Source organism: Oryzias latipes, chromosome 4, assembly GCF_053564925.1.
Source record: "Oryzias latipes strain Hd-rR chromosome 4, Olatipes_Hd-rR_3.1".
NCBI classification, from domain to species: Eukaryota; Metazoa; Chordata; class Actinopteri; order Beloniformes; family Adrianichthyidae; genus Oryzias; species Oryzias latipes.
The window spans coordinates 32,091,697-32,106,211 of NC_136240.1; the positions used below are offsets into that span (position 1 = coordinate 32,091,697).

Genomic DNA, 14,515 nt, shown 5'->3' on the forward strand with positions numbered 1-14,515 from the left:
TTACTGAGAACAGCAGATATTCCTATAAAGAAAACCACATTTGACATATGAATAAATGTGAATGTCTCAGCTTGGTGTTACACTTGCCGTAAAAAGAATTAAGTAAAACCTTATTCCCTTCTTTAAACTTTATTTAAAATACAGGGTTGTGTCAAAAAGGGCATCTGACAAATAACTCTCTGCCAAACCACCTGTGCAAATCAGTGAAAGGATGATTCACCGTGGCGACCCTGGATAGGATGTGCCGAAAGGTGAGACATTTTTTTTGTTTTTGTGTAATAATCAAACAAAAAAAAAACGATTACAAGTCCCAACAATGAAATAAACAGCCTAAGTATTTTACTGTTTTAGGGAAAGATAAGATAATTACGGTGGCCGAGAGGTGCAAGACACGTTTACATTGAAGATACAATTTGTACTGGGATTTGTTGTCGGTTGTATCTTAAATGTAAACGTGTCTTGCACCTCTCGGCCACCGTAGATAACGCTTTTATGACGCCCTCAGTAGGGAAATTTATTGCATGACAGTTTTCAATAGGAGCAAAACAAAAACTAAAAATGTATATAATAAGTACAAATATGTAATGCATCACACATTCACACAATCGTGTGGGGAGAAGGCATTTGGTTATTACACCACGAGGCAGAAACAGCAGTATTCCACATTCTCAAAGCTTAAATCAAACATATTGGAACAATGCAAAACTGTTGAATAAGTTTATTATAAATCTTGAACACTGATCAGTTTCTATTTTTGTAAATTAATTAAATTCACGATTGTTCAAAAATTTAGAACTCCATTTGTTTGCCTTGTGGATAAAGTTATACAATTTTACCAAGACTGAAATACAGTAGTTCTCATGCTAATCATTGGAAAAAAGTGTATTTTTTTATCTTCCATCTGCTCCTTTTTGTTCATTCTATGCTCCTTGTGGAATTCAAATGCAGTTTTTTTATTTTATTTTCCACCTTTATGACTTGAACCACCTTCCCCCATGACTGAAAGGCAAGCTGACCCCCCCCTCCCCAAATATATTTCTTTATATTTTCTGGTTGATGTTTGAGTTGTGGAGCTTTTTAATATTGCCTAGTTATGTTCAATGTTTTGGAAAATGGCTTAAGAAATGCTCTCCTTTATCCCTCCTTATACATTCATGTCGTGCTGAAGTTTACTGAGGCTTTTTTTTTTTTTAAACGAGATCCTTTTCATTTCTCTAGACGGTAGATTTGCTGCACAAAAGGCCCAAACCACCATCCCTCCACCTCTGTGTTTTAAACTGGTTAGGTGTTCCTGCTGAAACTCTGAGCACATTTTAGTAAAACATCTCTCCTTTGGTCTCATCATGTCTTTTCTTTATTGGCAGCTTTGGGACTCTCTGCTGTGCATCTGGGACAAGTGTTCACCTTTCTGGAACTCTCCTGAACAAACCGTGCTTTTTCTGTCTTTTCTAGCCTTCGGGGTTTGAGGTGTGCTTTCTGGATCATTTTAATTACTTTTAGAAACATCATTTCCCAGAAGCATTGCAATTTTTTGGGGGGAAATGATTTCCATCAGTGAGGCAAAAATCAATGGCTGGATCTTTCAGCACAACAATGTCCCCAAACCCATTGCACGGGCAATGAAGGAGGTGCTGCATTAAAAGCATTTCAAGGTTCTGGAGTGGCCAAACCGGTCAACGGACCTCAATCCTACCTGGGGCGAGACGTAAAGCCGAGGTTGCCTGGTAACCGCCCCACTTTTGGCCCACTGTCCATGCCAAAAAGAACCTTTTAGCATAGGTCTCATGAGTATCTTTAGTAACCATGTGTTACTAATAAAGATTACACTTCAAAATTTTACAAATATGGCAGAAAATTACAAAAAGGTCAAGACATCTTGTTTCATTTTACCTTAGATAAACAGTGAAATTATAAAATAAAAATGTTTTGAAGGTGAAACTAAAAATCTTATCCATCAAGAAAGATGTTTGATTAGTGTGCAAATGTCAGGATCATCACTGCTAATATTATAAGCAGAGGCATTTTAAAAGTCATTTCAAAGTGATTGATCTGGATATTCAAACTGATGGTTCTGCCAGCCTTAAATTGAGAGTAACTGGAAATGATACATCTTTATCAAGATGTATTATAGTTTCCAACTTGACAAGAGCGATTCACAACCAGTTATGGTGGAGAGAATCCAGTAATTTTCCAAAATAAAACATATTTGGGAATCTGATTATGAACAAAACAGGCACAATGTTAGTTATGTATACTTTCAGTGGGGACTGGTACCAAGTCACCCACAGACCGGTGCCGGTCCACTGCCCAGGGTTGGGGACCGCTTGTTTTGATGACACTGTTCTTAACTTTTCCTGAAATATGTCTCTTGAAACAAATATTCGTATTTATAAATTATTACAGAAAAAGTGGTCATTTTGAATGTTTTTTCTTCTCTTGTTGCAGCAAAGAAGTACCGGTAATAAAAGTACACAATAACGTCTGACGTTCTGTTTGATAAGAGAAAAGTCACAAAAATAGCAGGACCTTAATTATTTTAATTATTTGCCCCTCAGAAAAGGTGCATTTATCAACTCAAAACTATGACTAAAGACAGAGCTTTCAAAGGATTTGATACCTAAGTAAATGGATGTTCACAAGAGCTTATGGTACTCTGATGAGTAAATGTAGTTAAACGTCGTGTCGGTCTGAACTGAGGTCTACTGAAGCCAAAACGATGATGAAGAGGGCAGTGTTTCATCACTGACATCATTTTCTGAGACTGATTCAGAACAGGCGAGGGATGTGCAGTTCCTGATCAGGCCTCTAGGTGGGGCTGCCGATGCAGGCATCCATAATAGAAAAATAATAATAATCAAAAATACAAAGAAAACCTATTTATTTATTCAGAAATTAAAAAAACAAATGCCATACAGATGTATTTACAATTTGGTAAAAAAAAGTCCACAATGTATGGATTATGGTTTGTATGTGTATTACAGATTTAGTGTTTACTTCAAGTCTTTTGTAAAATACTTTTAGATCTTGAAATCTTTGCTTGCTTGTTTACTCACAAAGTTCTACAGCAATAATAAAGCTGTTTACTGTAAGATAATTCTTTATTTTTAGTTTACTTAAAGGGCTTAAACTCTGCAAAAGAACCACTTTTCTTATAAAATATGAGTTATTTACGCAGCTAACTTTCCTACATGGAAGTAAGACGACTCGATCTCTGAGGCCTCGGCAGAGTGTCTGTGTTTTGCCCACAAAAAAAAAAAACATCTGAACTTTTTGCAAACACGGATTTGCATATTTTGGAGTCTCACAAGAACGTTGTGCTGATCACCACTAGCTCCATGTAGAATGTGGGTGTGTTTGTTCTTGCCTGGGGGCGGTGCAGGCAACACAAACTCCTCCTGGATGGGGCCGTCCCTCACTTGTCTACGTCATCAAGTGAGAACCACCTATTTCCGTTGATTGGGAGGTGCTGGTTCTCAGAGCACAGGGTTTTAGAGGAATAATCAGAGACGTTCATGGATCAAAATGCTGCTTTGGGATTGTTTTTTATGAGGAATTAATATCAATAAACACTTAAAAGCTCAAAAAAGGGACTTTGCATGATAAAGGCACTTTAAAAAAAATTTTTTTGTTTGTTCAGAACTAAATGTGTTGACATTTCAAGAGTGTGGGAAGAATTGTTGCTGTTCTTCATTTCTAGTTCACATGTAGAAAGTGTTTTTGTAATGTGTAAGTGTGTCTCCTTCTCTGGTCATACAGAGGGGAAGAATACAATACAGCAGAGAAGCTGGCCCACGTCCACAACCCGTCTCATTACCAGCTATCTGTGGTTCCGCCAAGACCGAAGGCTGGCCTAGGGGCCAGCACCGAACCTCCCTCCCCAGGTACCGGTGAGATGGTTAAGCCCCAGGGCTTCAGAAAAGGGAGTCCAAGCGATCGAGCACCACAACAACCAGTTTGGAGTGGGTCTCAAATGTAACTGGAATACCCCTTCTCTTCTTTACGCTTTATCATTTAGGAAAGCTCTACTTCATTAAAAAAAAACATTTTTAATGTTTAAAAAATATTCATTTCGTTTTTTAAAAATCTTTTTTTGACTATTAGGTGTTTCTGATATTTTGTTTATTTTTACATTTACATATTATTGTATCATTACTACCCCCCCCCCCCCCCCCCCCAAATGATAACTTTCATTCGATATATTTGTTTGAACTTTGAATCATATTTACTTTGTGCAATGTCATTCAAGGAGTGCACGGAGAGCTGGTGTGAGTGAATCTGTGCACACTGCAAGCTAGATTCCACTATTTATTTGCTTGTTGTTTGTTGTTATGTCTCATCTGCTTTTTATTATATTTTAAAGCCTGATACCCTCTAAAGACCCTCTTGGCTTGTCTTCACGTTAAAATGTTTAAATGAAATGTGTAGTGTTCCCCTATGGCCACAAGGGTGCAGTGTTTCCTTTCCTCTGACTTCAGTTTCCCATGTCTGCTGTCATTAGGCTCAGTGAAACATCTATCTGTTGATGCATTCGATTCGTGTGTTTGAATCATGGTTTTCATGTTCCTGGCTCTTCTTTAGGCTTTCAGCAGCAGTGTGTGTGTGTACAAAGTGCACGTGTGCCCAGAGGATTCATTCATTCTTGCAATTCATACCAGGGCAATAAAGCGGGCTTGCTCCAGTAGACTGTGATATTGTTTTTGGAATGTTCTCTGAGAGGATTTTTATGGTTTTCTTTTATTTTTCCCCCCAGTTAAGTCTCCTCTGGGACTGAAAACCTTCCTCAACAGGCAGTCAGGACATTCAGTCCCCCCCCCCCCCCCCCCCCCCCCCCCCCCACTGACAACAAATCTAATAAAGCCTGGACCCTTCACTGGGCCTTCTCATGTCTCTCTGACAGCTGAAGTATTTCTCCCTGCATGGCAGAAATTAAAAATTTAGACAGTTCTGCATTTAAAAAAAAGTGATCTTTATCAGCTTGGAATGTCTTGAAAGTGTTGGTAACTGAGCGGATTCACACGTGCTCACTCGTGAAAAAGTTACATGCAGCTAACATACGCAGTCTGAGATTATCAGAACTAAAGATCAGAAACTGCAGATCATTTAGTAATGAAAACTTTCAGCCAATTTACACGCAAATCTATGGAAAGAAGTGACATTATAATTGCAGAGTATAAATCTTGATGCAAGAACTATGTGCCTCGTACAGGTAATCCATTTGACATTTGATGCATAATTGTATCTATTCTTTCCCAAGGTGCGTCCTGTGCAAACATGAGGTGGACCTGCTGTGCACGGCATGAATCTTGACACAGACGGAGTTCAGCCTGCTCTTTGCTGAAATTAAGATCGCAAACGTGTTAATATTTACAGTTTTGATACAGGTTCTCTATGAAAGGTTGACATTCACATTCAGGGCACTTCAGGGTTTTGTAGTTAAACAAATAGTATAAAAGATGAAGTGAAGGTACAAGCCCTTTAAAAACAAACGTCACAAAAACACACTTCAGACAGAACGTTGCTGTGATGCCTGGTGGGCACTAAGATGAATCTGAACCTACAGAGAAATCTTTGTTTTAAGTCACTGCAATGTGATGTTTGGTTCAAAATGAGGCCAAAATAAAACCATAAAAATCTGAATTCTTTTCATTTGGAAGACTGAAAACTTGGATTTGTTTTTAAAATTGGTCAACTGTTTATCGGGAGCAATCCAGAATTGCTTCAGTCACTAAAAGTGCGTAAGGAATCTCTCATTAAAAATCTCTTCCCACAAGTCACCTGCAGGCGAGCCGAACTTCTGCTGTGGACCCAAAAAGGTTAGAGGCTAGACCAAAAGTCTTAAAGCCCCCATGCAAAGAAAATGTTTTGAGTTTTTGACATATACTTGTATTTTATTTTATGAACGACTACAAATGTGATTTAAAAAAAACATCACTTCTTTTTTGCATTTGTGAGTATTTCTCCTTTTAAATTGCTGTCAAACTGTTGCAAAGATGCTCGGTTTGAATTAATGAACACCCAGGAGTGCACGTTCATAGCACAAGCTCCTTGATCTGCCCCGTCCAGCGTGCACAAGCTCAGGTGTGAGAGAAGAGAAGATGGCACATTACTGCATTCCCTGCACCCGTTTTAAGTGCGTCCACGCAAGAAAACAATCCAGGAACTTTTTTATCATTGCCTTGATGAAATTAGACAAAGTTCAGGAGGACCAAGCAGGCTGGCTCCCCATCCTGCAGAGGACGAGAAATTAAAAATGACTGTTTGTGCCCACGGCCAGAATTAAATGACGAGTCTTTTATGTACTGGAATAAAGCTGTGAAAGAGAAACCCTGGAATAAGATTTACACCGCGTTTGCATTTCTCACCAAGCCTCTTCCAATTGAAGGTGGCTAACATGAACTAGTAAACAGTAGAAAAAGAGAAAGAAGCCACTCCCTGGTTGTCTGGTGCTGGTCCGGTGTGAACACCACGGGCTGAATGTGCGTTCATGAAACTGCGTTCTTCAACGTGCAACACATGCCTGGTGTGAACGTATCACACCAGGCATTAAGCTGCGTTAACACCAGCCTCGGTCAACCCGCGTTGAAGGGACCACTCCCAATGAAAAAGTCTATGTATGTGCGTTTTTCTGGGCTCCGTGTTCAAAACTCTTGTGTTCACAAGTTGCTACGCAAGTTTTTAAGTCTGTTTTTGGGCGCTATGTAAAAAATGCACAGCCATTGAACACGCAGTAAAAGTTACGTCTGTTGAACTTTGACCAATCGGTGACTTGGATTTGGTAGTGACGTATGGGCAGTGTCCTTTTCAAAACACTGAAGTGCCAACTGTTTGGAAATTGGTCACAGAGGAGAAATTAAGAATTGCAGTTTGTTCCTGGCTGGAATTCTACGACACCAAGTCTTTCATATGTCGGAATGGAGCTGTGGAAGAAAAAGCCTGGAGCAAGAGTCACAAGATTTGCACCACTTCGACGCTTCATACCAAGCCTCCTCCAACTAGTCCACGAGCTAGTATCGGGTAGCGACTGTCCAGTGTAAACGCCGTGCGTTCAAGAACCTGGAGCGTTCTTGAATGTGCATCACATGACCAATGTGTACGTAGTATTAAAGAAGATCAGGTATTCAGTAAAAGGATACGATTCAAACTTGTTCAGGTCTCTGCATCTCTGTGTCAGTTCTGCTGATGAGTCGTGAAATCAGAAGAACTTCAGGTGTTAGTTTCTCTGTGTAACCAGAAATAACCGTGTGCAGCTGCCACGTTTCCTTTAAGTTAATGATAAATGGTGTTTTCTGCCCATAACAGCTTGGACAGGCTCCCCACTGCAACCCTTCCAGACCCTTCTCAGAAAACAAACAGGGTTTGATCTTCACAACACATATTTGTGGAAGGCTGTAATGGTCTGAACTCTGCATGTTTTGAGCCCAAACATAAATCCTGCTTCAAAGAAACCTTCCCAAGGAATTTTGGTTCAGAATTTTACAACCAATTCCTTCAAACCTCTGTGAAATTGATCTTTGCTGTCCAGGAAACCCCATCCTCCTCAGTTGTGTCTTTCTTCAGGATGCATGAAGAGCGTGCATGTGACAGCTCCATCCCTTCCCGGGGAGCACAAAACGCCACAGCTTTGATGCAGACGACTGCTGGTAAATCAGGCAGTGTTGTCCACCGTGTTGTGCACCTCATGCAGAATTCTGGAAGAGCACTTTTTTTTAATTGAGAAGAATAAAAAATCTAACAGACTTTCAAATTGCACAAGAGAATATTTGATTCACAACAGAAAAAAACCATATATGCTTTGGGGCACAGAAAGGGAATATGTCCATATTAGATTATAAAGTTTTACACTTTCATCTTATGAATGGTACTGTATCCTGGTCACTAAATGTTGCAGCTGAACCAGTTGTGACCAAATAGCCAAAAAGCTATGCTTCAGATCTGTTGCAATCCTTTGTCAGTCCACAAAACTAGACCAAGTGAGCGAGGAGCCAAGTTCTTGGATTTTACCTGTTTAAACCAAGACACTCTTTCCCCTTTTACAGTCAATTTTGTGCTACAAACTCTTCCTCTTTTCTGGAAGTTCTCCTCCTCACCAGCTCCTCAACCTGGTCTGCAGAAGCACGATGGTCTCTCAGAAAATTCTAGTGTATCCAGTGACGTTAAGAAATTATTCTTTTTTCATCTCTGAGTGTTGTTCTTATTCATTCATCTTGTTCAAAACACACATTTTAAATGTAAAAAAAAAGTGTCTTAAACACCCAACTTTTGTGATTTTGGATTGCAACAGATAAGCAAATATTTATGGTCTGCTGTAAACTTGCAGACTATGGGGGGCAGCTGTGGTGCAGAAGTAAGAGGAGTCAACTCTTGATCAGAAAGTCCTGGGTTCCCGCTCTGCCTGTCTGTGTCAAAGCACCCTTGGTGGAGACACCAAACCCCACATTGCCTTTGGTGGGCATTTCCCTGCAAAGCCAGCCATCTGTGTGAATGTGTGTGCGGGAATGATTGGAACTGTGACTGTGTTTAGCACCTCAGGCCTTCACAAAGGTAGTACAAGTATAGACCATTCCTTTATGAAGGCACACTGCGTTTATTATGTTACCAGAGCAGCAAAGATCGTCGGGAAATACGAGGAGCTTTTAACAAGAGTTTGGAGGGAAAAGGCTCCAGGAAAAAGTTTAACATTCGCTATTGTATTTTAAATAACCACCCACATAGTATGTCAGTGATATAAAAATGTAAAAAGGGTTGAAAAACAGTATCATTACTCAACGGCTGTTTAAATGTAGAAAAAAAATGAGCTCATTTCAAATTTGCCACTGATATCAAAGCAGTTGGGACAGAGACAACAATGGCTGGCGATGAAAGAAATTATAAAAATGATTCAGATGTAACAATATTCAGCAACTACCTAAATAATTTAACATCAGATCTGTAACATGAATAGTTTTTAAGGGATGTCTTAGAGAGGCCAATACAAAGATGAGCAGAGATTTTCTAAAAACTAAGTGGTGGAATCATTTAAAAACAAATTTCCTCACCATCAAAATAAAAAAAAACCATAAAAAAACGATCCACGTGTGCTAATCACAGACAGAAGACACTGAAAAGGAGACCTTCCAGCATGTTCTATGTGTTCAGTTCAAAGCCAGCATCTCTAAACTTTTTTGGGGGGGGGGCAGTGCACTTGTGTAAACAGCTTGCCTAATGCTGAAAGGTCTAGAAAGGTTTTAGAGCAACATCTGCTTCCCTTCAGACAGAGTCTGTTGCAGAGGGCCTCAGCAGGAGCATGCACAACCAGACTGCAGCCACACAACAGCATGTCTTCATCCCAGAGGAGCCGCTGCTCTGCCAGCCCCGTGGTAGAGTGTCTGCCCTCAGGCTGGAAGAGAATGGTGGACACTTCACACTCTAAACCACCAAACTGTCCTTGAGTGCGATGGGGATTGCCCCATCAAGTCGGAGATCAGATGTGGAGAACCTTTTGACTCATTAGCACAGCTGGGCACAAACCGCAATTATTAAGTTCTCCTCCATGATCAGTTTTCAAATGGTTCCCTTTGGAATGGTTCCCTGTGCAATATAGGATGTGCCATCCATACGTCACCACCAAATCTGAATTCCTAACTGGTTCAAGTTTGACCTGGCATTAAATGGATGCGTGTTTTGCAGATAGAGCACGAACAGTCTTAAAAATAAGCGTAGCTACGTTTGAATGTGAGAGTTTTGAACGAGGAAGCCTGAAACATGCTTAAGCCCCATTTATATAGACTTGTTATTGAAATTTGTCGCTTGAACGCTCGCTGTCAAGGGCAGCGTGAACGTAGCTCCACACAGACGTCCATAAACTCCTAACTTCTACAAGAGGGAATATTTTCTCAGTCAAAACACTGTATCTCTCTCTTCTGCTTGAAAGAAAAGATTGGCTGGTGTGACATAAAAATCGTTGTTTTTTGAAAACAGGTCAAGGTCTTATAACCGCATTTATCATATTTGATGCACACATTTTTGAGCCCCCTGCTGCATGAGCACGATCCAAACTTTCCTTGAAAACCCCGTTGTATTTAACTCTGTTAGTTTGTCTTTTGGTGAGAAAAACTTATCGGTTGATATTCATTTTTTTTAAATGACTACTTGTTGTATTGAAAGAATGTAAAATTTGTTGACAATTAATTCTCTATAATACAGTTACACCATGTTAAAAAATTGAGACAGTAGGTAAATAAGGTGCTTTTTTCATGAACACTTAGATCAATAATTTTATGTCTTAAACTAACTTTGTTGTGAGCCAAATCGTAGCAAATCCCCCAATGTATCATAATTAGGGGTGTGAGGATTAATCCATTAATTGATTTCTGTTCCTACGATCCAACCAGATCAATCTATCTGAAGCAGAATCCAACCGAATTGACCAATACCATTAAAAAATTGTTTTAAAATGAGATAAATTGATTATCAAATCTTGGAAAAAACCCTTTGGATTGAGGTTTATAACGTTAAAAATGAGTAAAGAATCATTTAAGTTAAATAAATCATTTATATCCATATTGGAAAATACCATTTGGATTGAGGCATGGTAGAATATTCTACTAAAACATAAAAACTACCAAGTGCATCACAGGAGACAACACAAGTGATGTCAGTAAAAACTGATCAGTCCATCATTCCAGCCCAATGTGTGGAAACACTTTGAATTTAGCAAAGACATGGGACCATCCAGTGTGCTAGAATGTTCTAATCATGTTCCCTTTGGATTATTTGGATGCCATTAAATGTTATTTACTTGTTTGTTTGAACACATATTTAATTTTTCTTGTTTATCTTGCAAGAAATACAAGGAATGTGGAAAACTTCACCTGCCCTGTTCAGTATAAGTGTTTATCTCTGAGTCACGTCCTGGATCCATTTTAGGTCAGTGAATCGGATCGTTTGAAATAAACAAATTTCGAAAGTGAATCGAATCATCAACCACAAATATCGAATCAAATTAAATTAAAATCCACCCCAAATCATATAGAGATGAAATAAAATAAGACAAGATAATCCTTTTCTCGTCCCGCAGTGGGGAGATTCCCATGTTGCGACAAAAAAGATGAAAACAGAGCAGGACAAGTATGTACAAATAAAAAAAGAGTAAATGTGTCACATATTTACCAAAGCTTACAGTAAGAGTAAAATAAAAAGGAAATGCAACGAGGGTCATAATAATGTAGGTAAAAACTTGCTCCTGGTGGTTGTAGGTTGACGCCATGTGTTCGGCAGCGAAGCCGCCGTCAGTGTGTGACTGTGTGAAAGGGTCTGTGACTGTAAAGCACTTTGGGTCTTCTAAGAAGGAACTAAAGCACTATAAAAGTATATGCCATTTATCATCTGTATCTCATACAAAATTATATTGGATTTTTTTGTGTGGATTTCATTAAACATCCCAATTCCCCTAAAAATATCGGAATTTCTGTCAATTCTTTGATATAGTAGGCTTTGTAGGGTTAACTTAAGCCAAATAAACGGCCATAGAGGATGTTGGTTCACTGCTGCTTAGTCACACTCTAATCAAGTGAAAGGTGAGTGCATGAAGCTAAACTCCTGCAGGTCTGTCCTCCTTCCTCCTGCAGATGTGAAGCAGATCAGGGAGAGCAGAACCTCCTCCACTTGTTCCTGCCTCCTCACGCCTGTGTTTACAGTTGGCATACCGCGCCTGGAGCGGCAGCACTCTAGAGTTTCACTAAAAAGACTCGGGACAGACCTGTCTGTGTGCCGGGGTGCTCGTGGTGCAAAACCTTCCTCCTCTGTTTATCTGTCGACGTCCCCCGGGTATTTCAGGCTCCTCTGCCGGGTAACAGGATGAAGCTGAAACAGTCGCCACTCTTATTGGATAATGAGAGGAAGTCAGACACTGATGCCACATGCGCTCCTCACTTGTGTCCTCTTTCATCTGCTTTCAGTTGTGGCTTTTGGGGTTTCAATAGACCTTCTAAAGAAAGCAAATCAGGATGAATGATTTGGAGGGTGCCCTGAGGACTGATTTAAAAAAAAACAGAACCATTCATTAAAGCTGAATTCCCAGTGACTTAATCTGTTTACATCTCTGGAACGTCATTCTCTTTGCAGAACTTCACAGAGAAAACTTTGGGTCTGCCTCATCTCCCTTCTTTTGACGGCCAGGTAGGCACACCGCAGCGGCTTCCCATCAACGTCCTTCCCTCCCTCATTCTTTCCCTTGAACTGTAACCTCTTCACTCCTCCAATGTTTCTTCTGTTCTCATCTGGGATGACGCCTACAGTATCACTCAGAGTGAAGGACTGCATAACTGAACCAGTGCATCTATTAGAAGAGATGTTGAGATGTGTTCCATCATCAGCAGGGTCAGAGTCCAGACACTGTTTGTCCTCCTTTAAAGGAGCAAAGAGGGGGGAAATGACGGGGAAAAATGTTTACAGAGAAGTTGTTTGTCTGGAGGAGACTCAGCTCTGTAGAGTTAATGATGAACTCAGCCTGCTGTGGAAGGACGGCTGAAAGGCACGCAGCGCCCTGATTTTCTGCCTGACTTGCACATTTGTCAGACGGATAGACTTTCCAGTCTCAGTGTCCTGTGAACGCATTTTAGGTTAACAAATTTTCCTCGCTGCATAAATAGATGATCTGAGACTGTAGAAGTGCAAGACGGTAAATTGTAGGAAGAAAAAACACTTGAACACTGCGATTGTGTTTTTGTGTTTTTGACATTTTTCTCATGGAGGAGGACAAATAATAAGATTATTACACTTACAGTTTAATTTCTGTGTATTTCTACTTTCAAGTCGTTGTGAATCAGGAGCAGACGAAAAAAATGCTGTTTGAAAAAAGACCAAACAGCACATTCCAATTTATTGCATAATTTTCAAGTCACTAACCATTAAAGTGCATAATAAGTGTTAGTGAACAAACTTCCCTGAAGATAACAGTATATTTTATGGAAATAAAAACTTTCAAAGTCACAGTTCCACATTGTTACCCACAACAGAGTTCCACAAGATTTGATAGATTCTAAAAAACTGAGAGCGGTCATTTGTTGAATTTGGTGCAGTAGGAGTTCATATTTACTGAAATCAAAAACATCTGAATAGTGTCTGCACTCAAAGAAATGAAAAAGAGCTGTGGCATTATTTATGTAAAGTATTTATGTTGAAAATATTAAATGAATTCACTTTCAGTAAAAAATAAGAGGGTTACTTTACATTTAAATAACAATAACAATTTGGGTAATATTTAAAAATGGTTAGTAAAATTTAGCTAACAGTTTATTTAAAAAACAAGCTTTCCGTTCATCTGAAACATTACGCAATAAAATTCGGCAAGAATTCTACAATTACATTGTTTAGTATTGTTAACTTTAGGGGATTTTAGTACATGGAACAAAAAGGTGTTCCATAGTGTTCAACATGATTCATAAATTTAACATAACTAAAAAATCAACTGTTTTATTGACAGTTTCGTTCTGTTCAAAGGCACCATTTTCATCCAACTGTTCATTGGTTTCTTCCCAAATGAAAAACACAGCTGAGTCTTCCTCCACACAGGACTGGATGAGGTGGCATGCATTTGATGAACTGCTGTTTGGGTGTTTGTTGTGTTTGTGGCTCCTAAAAAAATCTCTCAGAGGAGAAAGAGAACAAACACAGTTCCTGTTTAATCAGCACATAAGGCAACTCCTGAAAATCAGCTCCAATGAAAACAGGCTGGATGTGGTGTAGAGTTCACAGCTGTGAAGGTGTGAAAGAGTGTGCCTGGAAAACTGGACTCACTGTGAAACAGCAAGAAATGCTCTGTTTATGCAGGGGTTCATTGTAGATCATCTACATGTTTCTGTCACTTTCAGTTTATTTCATATAGTTATTGTTGACAGAAGGATGTAAACCATCCCTTAAAATCAACATACTTATGAAAAGGAGGATGTAAACAAATAGTTCACATTTCAAAGGAACAAGAATCCACAACGTTTTCATTGAGATAACGCGAGGGGGCGCTGTTGTATTAAACCTTTGAAACATCCCTTATTTTGTGATGAATAATCAATGCATTTGTGGTGTTGCTTGAAAAAAATCAAAACTATGAAAACATTTTGTTTTCTTAATTTTATTGATTGTTTCTTTACTATTAAAATAATCTTCGCTGCTTGTTGTTACTGTGTGAAGACGCTGTTTTCGTTCCCTGTGCTCCTGCGTGGACCTGAATGCAGCCAGCTGCTGCTCACGCGTGAAAACCTGCGGATGCAACCACAGTCTTTTCTTTCAGGAAACAGCAGCATCCTCCAGACCTGCTCCCCAAACTCGGGAACATGCACTTTGTGGCACTTCAGTTCCTAGACAGTCAACCACTCTTATCTCGGATAAATAGCCCATTTGCATCGCTGTGTTTCAGTGCAGGAGCAGCCAGCAATTCATCCCAGGGAATTCCCACAGCTGATCAAAAAAGAAAGTTTGCTCCAGTTCAGAGTCTTTTGCGCGCACACCCAAACACCGGGGCCCCTGATATAACTTGCCT

General features: G+C 39.6%; 1 long non-coding RNA gene across 4 annotated transcripts in view; it reads left to right on the forward strand.

The window, feature by feature from the left end:
- LOC105354006 (uncharacterized) overlaps positions 1-4,061 on the forward strand; it is a 15,794-nt gene extending 11,733 nt beyond the window's left edge. The window contains exons 5-7 of one of the 4 annotated variants that reach the window (XR_002290034.3): positions 145-251; positions 1,219-1,280; positions 1,365-4,061. This is a non-coding gene — a long non-coding RNA (uncharacterized LOC105354006). Of the gene's footprint in view, positions 1-144 lie in introns of all 4 variants that reach the window. The other 3 variants (XR_013655797.1, XR_013655796.1, XR_013655795.1) reach the window with 3 other exon arrangements.
- The last annotated feature ends 10,454 nt before the right edge of the window (positions 4,062-14,515 follow it).